The sequence below is a fragment of the Podarcis muralis genome, chromosome 1, assembly GCF_964188315.1.
Source record: "Podarcis muralis chromosome 1, rPodMur119.hap1.1, whole genome shotgun sequence".
Taxonomy (NCBI): domain Eukaryota; kingdom Metazoa; phylum Chordata; class Lepidosauria; order Squamata; family Lacertidae; genus Podarcis; species Podarcis muralis.
The window spans coordinates 8333459-8347155 of record NC_135655.1 but is presented as its reverse complement, the minus strand read 5'-3'; the positions used below and the strand labels follow the sequence as shown (position 1 = coordinate 8347155).

At 43.8% G+C, this 13697-nt stretch overlaps 2 long non-coding RNA genes across 5 annotated transcripts in view; one reads left to right on the top strand and one right to left on the bottom strand.

Moving 5' to 3' along the window:
• The window catches only part of LOC144325802 (uncharacterized), a 31261-nt gene that overhangs the window by 786 nt on the left and 16778 nt on the right, over positions 1–13697 (bottom strand). The window contains exons 1-2 of one of the 3 annotated variants that reach the window (XR_013390990.1): positions 5158–5264; positions 432–571 (exon numbers count right to left, since the gene is read on the bottom strand). This is a non-coding gene — a long non-coding RNA (uncharacterized LOC144325802). Of the gene's footprint in view, positions 1–431; positions 572–4926; positions 5074–5157; positions 5265–13697 lie in introns of those variants that run through there. The other 2 variants (XR_013390988.1, XR_013390991.1) reach the window with 2 other exon arrangements.
• LOC114585485 (uncharacterized) lies at positions 4961–10799 on the top strand. Of its 2 annotated transcripts, XR_013390984.1 has the most exons (4): positions 4961–5065; positions 5405–5568; positions 7737–7899; positions 10408–10799. It is a non-coding gene; the product is annotated as an uncharacterized LOC114585485 (long non-coding RNA). The 2 variants fall into 2 exon arrangements; XR_013390982.1 differs by lacking the exon at positions 4961–5065 and having other exon boundaries at positions 5132–5568.

The following is a 13697-nucleotide window of genomic DNA, read 5'->3' as shown; positions in this document are numbered from 1 at the left end:
TTGCATGTACTGCTACTTAGAAGAAGAGTTTGGATTTGATATCCCGCTTTATCACTACCCGAAGGAGTCTCAAAGCGGCCAACAATCTCCTTTCCCTTCCTCCCCCACAACAAACACTCTGTGAGGTGAGTGGAGCTGAGAGACTTCAGAGAAGTGTGACTAGCCCAAGGTCTCTCAGCAGCTGCATGGGGAGGAGTGGGGAAGCGAACCCGGTTCACCAGATTACGAGTCCACCGCTCTTAACCACTACACCACAACTGGCTCTCCCATCTTCTATTTGTGCATCTGGTTCTTCCTGCCTAAGTGCAGAACCTTACATTTGTCCCTGTTGAAATTCATTTCGTTAGCTTGGGTCCAGCTATGGAGAGTGCCCAGCTATGGGGCTGTACTATTGAGTCTGGGTCAAGACAAATAAGGACTTGCTTACTAACCTATAGTCGCTCTTGCGTCTGCTTCTTCCTTGGCCCTCATTCCCACACAGAACAACATGCGTGTGAGCAGGACACAGGGCATCATACTGCTGGCTGGCTTCCTGACTTACGTGGTGATGGGGGCCCTCGTCTTTGAGATTCTGGAGAAGGATCACAACAAAAAAGTAATAGATACAGTGTTTCACCTGAAACATGATTTTCTTTTGAACTACTCCGCTCGCACCCCAGAAGAGGTGGAGTTATTCATACAGGTAAGGCATTACTTCAGGAAGACTGAAAGAGATGACTAAGGCATGACACCAGAGGTTAAGAGGTCAGAAAGTATATATGGGGGGGAAATACAGTTTAGGAGGTGGGAATTGAGGTGGAGACAGAATTGTTGTTGTTTAGTCATTTAGTCGTGTCTGACTCTTCGTGACCCCATGGACCAGAGCACGCCAGGCACTTCTGTCTTCCACTGCCTCCCGCAGTTTGGTCAAAACTCATGCTGGCAGCTGGGACAGAATTAGTGGCCAGCATAAAGCCGTAAGGACTCACCCTTCCTTCTGCATGTGAAATTTTATCCCCATGGAGGGTTAGGCAAATTGATGGAGGATAAGACAATGAATGGCTACTAACCATTATGGCTCTGTTCTGCCAACATTGTTGGAGGCAGCCTGGGCTTCTCCACACTGAGCTTTCCTCCACTCTTTCCAGGCCTGGCCATGATTTAAAGCTCCGTGTCTGAGCACCATTTCATTGCTCTGGGGCTTTCCTCGTGAAAACCAGCTTGTTAACGGGAATCCATTGAAAACCCAAATTGACTTTTGCTCCGATTCAGCTATAAGCAGCAGGTTTTTGTTAGTATTAGCACTGTATTTGTTGGGAAACGTATTTTGCAAAGAATAATTTAGGGAAAGGAGAACATACGTCATGTAGCAGCTGCAAAACAGGTGACTCCAATCAAGGTCACAGAAAAGCTGAATCATTGCCTTGGAAAACCCAAATTTACGTTTCCTCCAATTCAGCTATTAAGGGTGGGTTTTTGTTAATTTTTGTACATTCAAACCTTGGTTGTTGAACTTAATCTGTTCTAGTAGTCCGTTCGACTCCTGAAACGATTCGAAAACCAAGGCATGGTTTCCGATTGGCTGCAGGCACATCCTGCACTCAATCAGAAGCCATGGAAGCTGTGTCAGACGTTCAGCTTATGAAAAACATTCGCAAACCGGAACACTCACTTCTGGGTTTGCGATATTCGGGAGCAAAAATGTCCAAGTACCAAGGTGTCCAAGAACCAAGGTTCAACTGTACTGTATTTGTTGGGACACGTATTTTATAAAAATATATTGGGAAAAGGAGAACATACGTCATGTAGCAACTGCAAAACAGGTGACTCTGTTCAAGGTCACAGAAAAGCTGAATCATTGTCTGGTTAACTGCCTTGAAAAGTGTGCGCTTGTGCCTTAGAACAGAGAGTGGGAGATGGGGTAGTCTCACCATTGTTTGGTTGACTGAGGATATGGGAGAGCCAATACTCCAAGCAGACTCTGTCCAGAAGAATTTATGAAGACAGCCAAGCCAAGGGGTAATGATTTATGCATTGCTACTAAAGTGTATGTTTTTGGAGCCCAAACCCTCTCTTGGGCTCAAGGGAGACAAACACTTAGTATTGAACTTGAGATATAAACAACACAGCTTGTTATAGGGATACGGGTGGCGCTGTGGGTAAAACCTCAGCACCTAGGACTTGCTGATCGTATGGTCGGCGGTTCGAATCCCCGTGGCGGGGTGAGCTCCCATCGTTCGGTCCCTGCTCCTGCCCACCTAGCAGTTCGAAAGCAATCTTAAGTGCAAGTAGATAAATAGGTACCGCTCTGGTGGGAAGGTAAACGGCGTTTCCGTGTGCTGCGCTGGCTCGCCAGAGCGGCTTCGTCACGCTGGCCACATGACCCGGAAGTGTCTCCGGACAGCGCTGGCTCCCGGCCTCTTAAGCGAGATCGGCGCGCAACCCCAGAGTCGGTCACGACTGGCCCGTACGGGCAGGGGTACCTTTACCTTTACCTTTACTAAAGTGTATGTTTTTGGAGCAATAAGGCCAAACCCTCTCTTGGACTCAAGGGAGAGAAACACTAAGTATTGAACTTGAGATATAAACAACACAGCTTGTTATAGTGTTGCCATCAGTGCTATTGGAGTGCGGCCTTTGCCTGGAAAGAGTGGAGGAAAAGTTGAGTGTGCATAAGCCCTATGCCTACCAGTTACTGGGGGTGACAAGTGAGGGGAGGGCTGTTGTGCTCAGGAGCTTCTGGAGAACGATCACCACAAAAAAGTAGAAGAGGCGGCAACATTTCACATGAAGGAGGAATTTTTTTGGAGCGACACCAATCTCAGCCCAGAAGAGGTGGAGTTATTCATACAAGTAAGGCATTACTTCAGCAAGACTGAAAAGAGATGACTGTGGCATGACACCAGAGGTCGAGAGGTCAGAAAGTATATATGGGGGGGGATTACAGTTTAGGAGGTGGGAATTGAGGTGGGGACAGAATCAGTGGCCAGCATAGAGCCTTCCTTCTGCATGTGGAATGTTATCCCCATGGAGGATTAGGCCAATTGATGGAGTGTATGTTTTTGGAGGAAGGAGACCAAATCCTCTCTTGGGGTCAAAAGAGAGAAACACTTAGTATTGAACTTGAGATATAAACAATACAGCTTGTTATTCAGTTGTCAGCAGGCTATTTTTCTAGGAAAAGAGGTATCAGAAGTTCCCGGAACTCACCATGAACACCTCCCTCCTTCTCCTATAATGGCAAAGGCGCCTACTTGAGAGGTGCCAGAACTGAGTTCCAGAGAGTTCCTGCTGAAAAACAGCCCTAGTTGCCATCCTGACCAGTCAAGACTTGTCTTCAAGTCTTGTGTAAGGAGTCTACTTTATCACTAAGCTTTGAGGGTGAAACCGCTGCATCACTCTCAACAACCCATACATAGACCACAGTTTTCACTGGGAAAGCTTGGTGCGAACCACAACAAGCACCCCTTGGAGTGCGGACCTTTGCCTGGAAAGAGTGGAGGAAAAGTTAAGTATGCAAAAGCCCTATGCCTACCAGTTACTGGGGGTGACAAGTGAGGGGAGGGCTGTTGTGCTCAGGTCCTGTTTGTGGGCTTCCCATGAGCATTGGGCTGGCCACTGGGGGAAGAACATGCTGGACTGATCCACAAGAACTTCCCTTCTGAGTGCATAGCGATTTGGTTAGCGGTATCTGGTGATAATCAGAGGAGGGGCTATTCTTATTGCTGGAATATTCAAACTGAGTCTTGCCTTCAATTGCAGAAATTAATAAGATCTGTTCGGAAGGGCATAATTCCAGCAGCAACCCACCCTTCAGAAAAATACAGCAACTGGGATTTCGCTAATTCTTTCTTCTTCGTGGGCACTATGTTAGCCACAATAGGTACTGTCATTTGGTTCTGCCTTCTCCCCGAACATAGTATGCAGGGCATTCAACTGCTCTCGCTTAGATAAATTGTGTAAAGCTGCAGGCTTTGCTTTTGCTCTGTCATCATTCTTCACACCTCATTTTTGTCCTCCCTGTTCATTTATCATATGCCCAACGAGCCCATACCCTGATTAGTTATTTATTCCCCTCCATTCTGGGGCCAACCCATTATTAAAACTACTTTGTGGAAAGTAGTTGGGCTAGGGAAACGAGTTCAAATCCCACCCGGTGCAACTGACCCCATGCCAGTCTCCCAATGCAAATCCGTCCCTCTCAGCACAACCCTATACATTCAGTGGGACTTGCTCCCCAAATAAATTATCATTGATAATTTAAGACAAGCTTTTTGCTTTGTTTTTCAGCCTCTTAAATAATGTCTCTTCTTACACCAGAAGCCAATTTGCATTCTGGATAAGAATTAATTAATAAGAAGTAATTGGCAGATAGATCAGCCAAGTCTTAATTGAGGCCAATTGCAAAGGAAACTAAAATGGAGGTTTTTCTGAGCAGAAAGCTTACCCTGAGGGCTATTATGGGGTATCTGGGCACAAGGGTGGTTCTTCTGTCTAAGACGCTCCTTGCATGCCCTATTTCATCACCAAAGACATATCATCAAATACATTTCTAAATTTATCCCAAAAGAAATAAGTATTTTGTAATTCATTGTTTAACTATCACCAATTTTGAAAAACTGAAAAATCTGAAGGTTAAGCATGTTTCAATTCACAGGCAAGGCTAGGTCAGACTGGAATTTAGAGAAATCAAATTCCTTGAGCATTCTTAAAGTCTTTAGGGGCTTGGGAATTGCAACTTATTTTAGCCATGACGGTCACGAATGGAGGAACTCAGCTCTCTCCTCACTGCAGATCAACCTACATTTGTTTTCATTGTCATGAAAATGCAGTGAACTCCTGATTCATGTTACAAATATATTATCAATCTTTTGGTGTGTTTTTTAAGGGGTTGCCATGATGAGTCTCCATTTCACCCAATATTTCACAAGGTCTCCAAAGTCATACCTGCACACTTGGCCCCTTCCATTGCATCTCAGGTCAGTTCTTCCACAGTGGGCCTGTCCGGTCCAAGGAACAGGAGGGAGACACTTGAAGCTCCCAAATAATTATCCTAACACCAAGTGCATCGGCATAAAGGAGATCAGTGAGTGCAGTACATAAAATAAATTCATTGGGCTGTATTTAAGGCTGCCATTTTGGTCATGCACAGACCTCTGCTTGCACAATGAAACTTACCCCTCTTCTCCTCTCTGTACCCCTCTGAGCATCCTCAATGTCTGCTCCAGAGGGTATGGGGATCCTCTGGAGCAGATTTGGGGGTTGTACAGGAGAGAGGGAAGAAAGGAACAGTCAGTCTCAATGTACATGCTGCTCTCCACTGGAAACAACCCTACGTAGGGACCCTGCTCTGTAACTTCTCTAGGCAATTGGCAAATCGACAGTTGCTGACGTCCTTTGCAACCCTTTCTTAATCTTTCAACAGGCTATGGAAACGTCTCTCCGCAAACGAAAGAAGGTCAGATCTTTTGTATTATTTTTGCTCTCTTTGGAATCCCCTTCTGCCTCATCTGCTTGAACTATATTGGCTTTTTAGTCTCAAGACTCTTCGAAAGCTGTGCAAGGAATGTGTTTGGGAAAGGAAAGAAGGTAATTCAGTTACTTTATCTGGAGATGATTTTTAATCTGACCAGTCAGACTGAGGCTCTGGCCTGGTGGAAGCTCTGCCTCATGAGACCAGGGCCCTGTGGGATCTGATTTCTTTGCGCAGGGCCTATAAGACAGAGTTGTTCCGCCTGGCCTTTGCTTGGAATCAGTTTAATTCCCTCCCCCTCTTTCTTTTTCCCTTCTCCTCCTGTGAAGAGGCTGCATCTTAATGTTTTAATGTTGTATTTTAATCTTGTTTTTTAAATTGTGTTTTAATCAACTTGTTTTTATTATCGGTTGTTAGCCGCCCTGAGCCAGGTCTTGGCTGGGGAAGGTGGGGTGTAAAAAAAATTATTATTATTATTATTATTATTATTATTATTATTATTATTATTCGGCCAGCTTTGATGAGAACAGGATTCTCAACTAGATGGGCCCTTGCCTGATCCAGCAGGGCTCTTCTTCTATTATATTGCATATAATTGATTAGCTGCCTCTATAAGAGGTGGAAGACAAGAATAAATTAGACATGTGCATTATGCCCTCTAAATAAGTGAGGAAGATAAATTCAAGCTCTGCCTTAAAATAGGAATGGGAGAAGCTCGCCAAATTATTTGTTTTAAGAAGCTCATATTTTTGAAACATAGCTGTTTGCCTTTAGTAAAACTGGCTCCGGTATAAATTTGCAAAATATCTCTTCCTAAATTCATGGAATTAATTTTTCTTAATTCTCCAAAATGTTAGTGGGTGCGAGGGTGTGTGCAACAATGTACAGCTTAACAATGTACAATGTACAGCTTAACAAATCATCACCTTTTCATGCATAAACGTTAACAAAATGTACAACACAGTTTAGATATTACAAACTCGGACATTACTTTCCCCTATAGTTCCATTTTTTTCAGTGTTTAGAAAATCAAGTTTGCCAAGTTAGTTTGGGATTACGACAGACCAAGGCTTTTAGTTACTTGCCTGTTTCTAAAACGAAATCCTTTTTCCCAAGCCTCTTATCCTATCCGTTCTATCTTCTTTACTCAGCATTTCCCCCTCACACTCCTGGTCTAGTCCAACAATAATTTTTAAATAAAGTCCATTCAGCCTCAATGGGGTGGGGGAGGGCATAGTAAAACCTTGTTAAATTCTTTATTAAGCATAAATCAAAGCCTCCCCCTTCTTGCAGGGGAGGACAAGAGAGAAAAGAATCATTTGGATGAAAGCACAAAGTGCTTTGTCGTCCCCTTTCCTTTTTGGCTGCTGTAAGGAATTTCAAGCTTCAGGAAAAAAACATTCAAATACCTTCGAAGAACCAAATCCCATCCTTTCGGCAACTGATTGATTGCAGCCCATTATCATATACCATTTCAGGAGTGCCTCATGATTAACGGCAATATTCCAAACTGGTGATCCCAAATCATGCCAGAGATGGAGGTTCGTCCATGGCAAGGACACCCTTCCCAGGGCACACCCGTTCTGCCTTTCAAGTTGGCAGAAACGGGCTTAAACGACACCGCGGGATGCAGTGAACTCCCCAGAACCATCTGAGGAGCATTGCCAGGAATCTTACCTCATAAATCCTGGCTTTCCCCTGCCTGAACAGCTCCTCTGCCCCAGAGGGCAGTAGAGCTTGACCACCATAAATCATGACAGCAGCAAACCATGCTCCAGATGAAGTCTAATTAGGGTGGAATTATTATTATTTATAGGGATGCGGGTGGCACTGTGGGTTAAACCACAAAGCCTAGGACTGGCCAATCATAAGGTCGGCAGCTTGAATCCCCGTGACGGGGTGAGCTCCCGTTGCTCGGTCCCTGCTCCTACCAACCTAGCAGTTCAAAAGCATGTCAAAGTGCAAGTAGATAAATAGGTACTGCTCCGGCGGGAAGGTAAACGACGTTTCCGTGCGCTGCTCTGGTTCACCAGAAGCAGCTTAGTCATGCTGGCCACATGACCTGGAAGCTGTACGCCAGCTCCCTTGGCCAATAAAGCGAGATGAGCACTGCAACCCCAGAGTCGGTCACGACTGGGCCTAATGGTCAGGGGTCCCTTTACCTTTTTATTATTATTTATCTGTTAATGCAGCCTAAAATCATTGTGCATGGCTCAAGGCCAAGAAAACTGAGTTCTGTTCCATTAAACCTTTCTTTTTTTTCTTTTCTTGCTTTATCTTTCAGAAAACAGCAAGATATATTTTCGTCTTCGTGGTTGTGGGAATTCTAATGTTTATTATTTTGCCATCGTTCCTCTTTCAATGGATGGAGGGCTGGACTTTTTATGAAGCTGTCTATTTTACATTTATAACACTTAGCACCATTGGTTTTGGAGACTATCTAATAGGTAAGGCTTTCAAAATACTTTCATATTGTGAGCTTAACTGGTTCTTGGGGTGTTATCCATGAAGAACTTTTAAAAATGTTAAAAGCATCTATACAAAAGAAACCAGAGGCATACTTATTAGGCTAACTGGGAAAAGACATACCTCAGAAAATGAAAGGAATTTTCTTATATGCTACAGCAGCTGCCAGGATAATATACGCTACCAAATGGAAAGTGAAGGAATACCCATGAAAGAAGAATGGTTATACAAACTAACTGAATTCATAGAAATGGCAATGCTAACTGCCTATATAAGAAGGCTGACAAACCAAAACAGAACATGTTGATATGCTTAGACTAAAGGAGTAAAGAGGAAAGGATAAAACCAATTAGGATGCAAAAAGGAAATTAAAATTCAATAACATAAAGATTGTACTGAAATTAAAAGTTAAGGAAGTTGAGGTGTGGTGGAGGGGAGTGATATGGGAATTCATGGGGGGTATAGGTTTATATATGTTTATATGATTTTTCTTTTGTATTGAAAGGGTATCTTACCTTTTTCTTTTATGTAGTATGAAAATTTAACAACAACAACAACAACAACAACAACAACAACAATAATAATAGCCATCCCAATGAGTACTCATCAATGGTTCCTTGACATCCTGGAAAAAAGTGACAAGTAGGGTGCCACCAGGTTCTGTTCTGGGCCTGTTGTTGTTCAACGACTTTATAAATGCTTGGTTGAATGAATTGAGAGGATGCTTCTCAAATGTACAGCTGACACTGAACTCGGAGGAGTAGCTAATGCCACAGAAGACAGAATCAATTCAAAATGACCTTAACAGATTGGAGAACTGGGCACAAGCTAACAAAATACATTTCAATAGGGACAAATGTAAGGTTCTGTGCTTAGTCAAGAAAAACCAGCTGCACAAATATAGGATGGGGAACACCTGGCTTACTAGCAGTACATGCGGAAAGGATCTAGGGGTCTTGGTGGACCACAAGCTTAACATGAGTCCACAGTGTGATGTAGCAGCAGCAACAGCAACAAAAAAAAGCTAACGCTATTCTCGGCTGCATCAGTCGAAGTCTAGTGTCCAGATCAAGGGGAGTAATAGTACCACTCTATTCTGCCTTGGTCAGACCACACCTAGAATACTGTGTCCAGTACTGGGCACAACAATTTAAGAAAAATGTTGACCAGCTGGAAAATGTGTAGAGAAGGGCAGCCAAGATGATCAAGAGTCTGCAAACTAAGCCTTATGAAGAATGGTTGAAGGAGCTGGGTATGTAGGATGTGCACCGTTTGGGAATGTGGCAGTGCAACCACCCCAAAGCTTTTGCAGGCCAAAACAGCATCATGAGCCCAAACCATCACGAATAGACAATAATACGGACATTGGCAGTTTCCTGTGTTCGTCTTCCCACAATTCATTTTTTGTTAAAAAATAATAATGTTTTATTTAAGCATATTTATAAACAAACAAACAAACAAACAAACAAACAAACAAACAAACAATAAAGTACACACGTTGTTGTTTAGTCGTTTAGTCGTGTCCGACTCTTCGTGACCCCATGGACCAGAGCACGCCAGGCACCTCTGTCCTACACTACCTCCCGCAGTTTGGTCAAACTCATGCTAGTAACCTCAAAAACACTATCCAACCATCTCGTCCTCTGTTGCCCCCTTCTCCTTGTGCCCTCCACCTTTCCCAGCATCAGTGTCTTCTCCAGGGAGTCTTCTCTTCTCATGAGGTGGCCCAAGTATTGGAGCCTCAGCTTCAGGATCTGTCCTTCCAGTGAGCACTCAGGGCTGATTTCCTTCAGAATGGAGAGGTTTGATCTTCTTGCAGCCCATGGGACTCTCAAGAGTCTCCTCCAACACCATAATTCAAAAGCATCAATTCTTTGGCGATCAGCCTTCTTTATGGTCCAGCTCTCACTTCCATACATCACTACTGGGAAAACCATGGCTTCGGCTGGGGAGGGCGGGATATAAATAAAATTTATTATTATTATTATTATTATTATTATTATTATTATTATTATTATTATTATTATTTTAAATCCAAAGGGGATAAAAGGATGCAGCACCTCTAAACCCAAACCCAAATCAGGCAGAACACACTCTACAACTGATATAATGTTTTCAATTTTAACTGGCCCTGCTCTTGTCTTACTACTTGGTTATATGTTGCCCAGTTCCCTGACATCTTTATTTTTTAAATTGAAAACGCTTCTACTGGTGACAGCCACCAAGCTGTATATGGTTCCAGGAAGGGTTTGTAAGTGGTCCAAAAGCCTTTACAGGCTCAAACATCATCATGAGTCCAAACTATCATGAATAGGCAATAATAAGGACATTGGCAGTTCTCTGTGTTCATCTTCCCACAATTCAGTGGTAGAAATGTCTTTTAAACGTATGGTGTGAACACGACCTAACAAAGTTTAGATAAACTGAGTTGGCTGGTCCTTTAAATCACCTCCTCACACATTATTGTTGCTTTTCTCTTGCGTCTCCAGGGAGGAACCATGACAGGTCATATTTTATGGGCTACCAGCTGCTTGCAGCCATTTGGATCGTCATTGGACTGGCCTGGATAGCTGTGCTGTTTGAACTGTTTTCATCATTACTGGCACCTGCGGATCCAAAAGCAACCACACAAAAAATGAGTAAAATGCAAAGATAACAGTGCCCAAAAGGAGTCTGCTGGATTTCCACTGGAGGAGAATTTATCATTGCATTCAGGTGGAGTCTGACATAAAAATCAGTTATACTGAACAACTTCCATTGAGCTTTTTATAATTATATGGCATTGCGACATTCAACTGATTCCTTAAAAACTGGCTAGCTGGTCTATAAATTAGTAATTCCTAATAAACTGTGAAATAGATGGGTTTTCTGCATCAGATTATAATGCCTCTTCATTACAGGGTATGTATTGTGTTTTAGCAATAAGGAAAGAAAGGAAGGGTCTTACTTGTATTCTCAAAACTGGAATGTGTGCAGTGGAGAACAACCAAGATGACCAAGGGTCTGGAAACCAAGCCTTATGAGGAGTGGTTGAAGGAGCTGGGTATTTTTATTCTGGAAAAGAGGTGACTAGGGGAGATATGAGAGCCGTCTTCAAATATCTCAAGGGCTGTCACATGGAAGAGGGAGCAAGCTTGTTTTCCTCCTGCTCTGGAGGGGAAGACTCAAACCAATGCCTTCAAGTCACAAGAAAGGAGATCCCAGCTAAACATCAGGAAGAACTTTCTGACAGTAAGAGCTGTTCAGCAGTGGAACAGGCTCCCTCGGAAGGTGGTGGACTCTCCTTCCTTGGAGGTTTTTCAGCAGAGGTTGGATGGCCATTTGTCCTGGATGCTTTAGTTGAGATTCCTGCATTGCAAGGGGTTGGACTAGATGACCCTTGGGACCCCTTCCAACTTATAGAATCATAGAATCATAGAGTTGGAATAGACCACAAGGGCCATCGAGTCGAACCCCCTGCCAAGCAGGAAACACCATCAGAGCACTCCTGACATATGGTTGTCAAGCCTCTGCTTAAAGACCTCCAAAGAAGGAGACTCCACCACACTCCTTGGCAGCAAATTCCACTGTCGAACAGCTCTTACTGTCAGGAAGTTCTTCCTAATGTTTAGGTGGAATCTTCTTTCTTGTAGTTTGGATCCATTGCTCCGTGTCCGCTTCTCTGGAGCAGCAGAAAACAACCTTTCTCCCTCCTCTATGTGACATCCTTTTATATATTTGTACATGGCTATCATATCACCCCGTAACCTCCTCTTCTCCAGGCTAAACATGCCCAGCTCCCTTAGCCGTTCCTCATAAGGCATCGTTTCCAGGCCTTTGACCATTTTGGTTGCCCTCCTCTGGACACGTTCCAGTTTGTCAGTGTCCTTCTTGAACTGTGGTGCCCAGAACTGGACACAGTACTCCAGGTGAGGTCTGACCAGAGCAGAATACAGTGGCACTATTACTTCCCTTGATCTAGATGGTATACTCCTATTGATGCAGCCCAGAAAAACTTCTATGATTCCATGATTCTAAGGGGCATTTTCGTCCAACATCAGGACAGACAAAGGGTCCCACGTATAGTGGGAGGGAGGTGGTGGAATTTTCTGGCTTGAGGACCACACTGGCCTTTGCCTTCCAGTGGACACTGCACACCCTCACATGTGTGAACGCCTACGTGTGCACACACACAGGCAGACACGCACAAGGACCTCCACGCACAACCCCCCCCCCCACGAGAGCAGTGGAGATCAGCTTAGGTGGAGGTGGCAACTGCACCCCTACTCATCAAAAGATAGATGGGCATTCAAACTCCCCCCTCCCAGGACATCCCATAGAATAATCGAAGCGAAGTTGAAAATGCGGAGGACAGCCAAGGTCTCTTTGCACTTGTTTGGACAAAGAGCGGGGATTTCTGAATGCTTAAGACCTCGGGCCTCCACTGGAAGACAAAGAAAAAAGGAAATGAAACACACCATAAAGAAGATAATCTAAATATAGCTTTGCTATGGAGATATGCACATATATGTGCACAGGTGACAGCAACACATGCTTTGTGCAGAAACAGAAGATGCCCCAAATAAAGGCAATTTAGTAATATGCACACATTCTTACAACCCCCTTGTGATGTGCCTAGCATGGCCAGGAGAGAAAGGCTTGGCGAGGTTGGAATTTGATTTGAAAGTGACGCTAAATGTAATTTCTATAATACCCAGAGAAACACACAACAAAGCCATTCTATTAAGGTTACAACACTTTGCAGATGCAAGCCCTTGTGGACACTGCGTTAAAATGGTTTATTCTACTTTCCCTTAAAAAAAATATTTGGGGGGGGGGGGAACAGTTTACTTATCCAGGTAAGGAGAGATTTCATCTCAACCAATGCAGAATTTGAACAATGTTCTGTTTCAACCCTATTCAAAGAACACTGGTCCACAATATTGAGGGAAGCTGGGCAAGTTACATCCCACATTATTCCCAGCATCTTGGTAGTCTCCTGGTTCTTAATGAGATGGAGTCATTCCCATACTCTCCAGCTTTTCTCCAGTGAAAATAGGGACATCCTAAGGATCATATCAAAAACAGGGATGGAAACTTGGAGAGTCTGCATTCCTTAACAAATGCACTCCATTTAGAATGCTTAGGAACACGGGGAGCTGCCTAACACAGAGTCAGACCAGTGGGCCATTTGGCACAATACTGTCTAGACTGACCGCAAGCGGCAATTCAGAATTTCAAGTAGGAGTTTGGAAATGCTGGAGTTTGGACTCAGGACTCGCTGCCTGCTAAGCAGATGTTCTACCATTCAGTTTGGGAAAGGAGAGTCTTCCATCTCAATGCTGATGCTTGGATGTTCAGCTGGAAGGACTCCCACAACGACAACAAGGGGCTGCAGCCAACTAATATTTTCAAAACCACCTGAAATTAATAGATCTAAGTCTGTCATGCCTGTTAATTTCTGAGTAGGAGAGCTGCAAATAATGCCAACGTATTTCACATCTGGCAAGCAATGCGCCCTTTGGGTTTCAGATAGTACATGGGTAGACAAGTCTAAAAAGTCCACGACACAAATTTTCACAGCATTTAGCATTTCGGGTGGCTCATTTGCCAGGAGCAATGGATTTAGCATCAACTCTGGAGATGTATATTCAATTCTGACCAAACAAAGCCTCCTGGTGTATATTATGCTCTAAGAGCAAAGCTATAACCAAAGGGGCACATTTGTTGCCAGATGTGATTTTTTCCCCAGCTGTCCTACCACACTACATAATTTGGGACTGTTTCCGCAAGGGTTGAG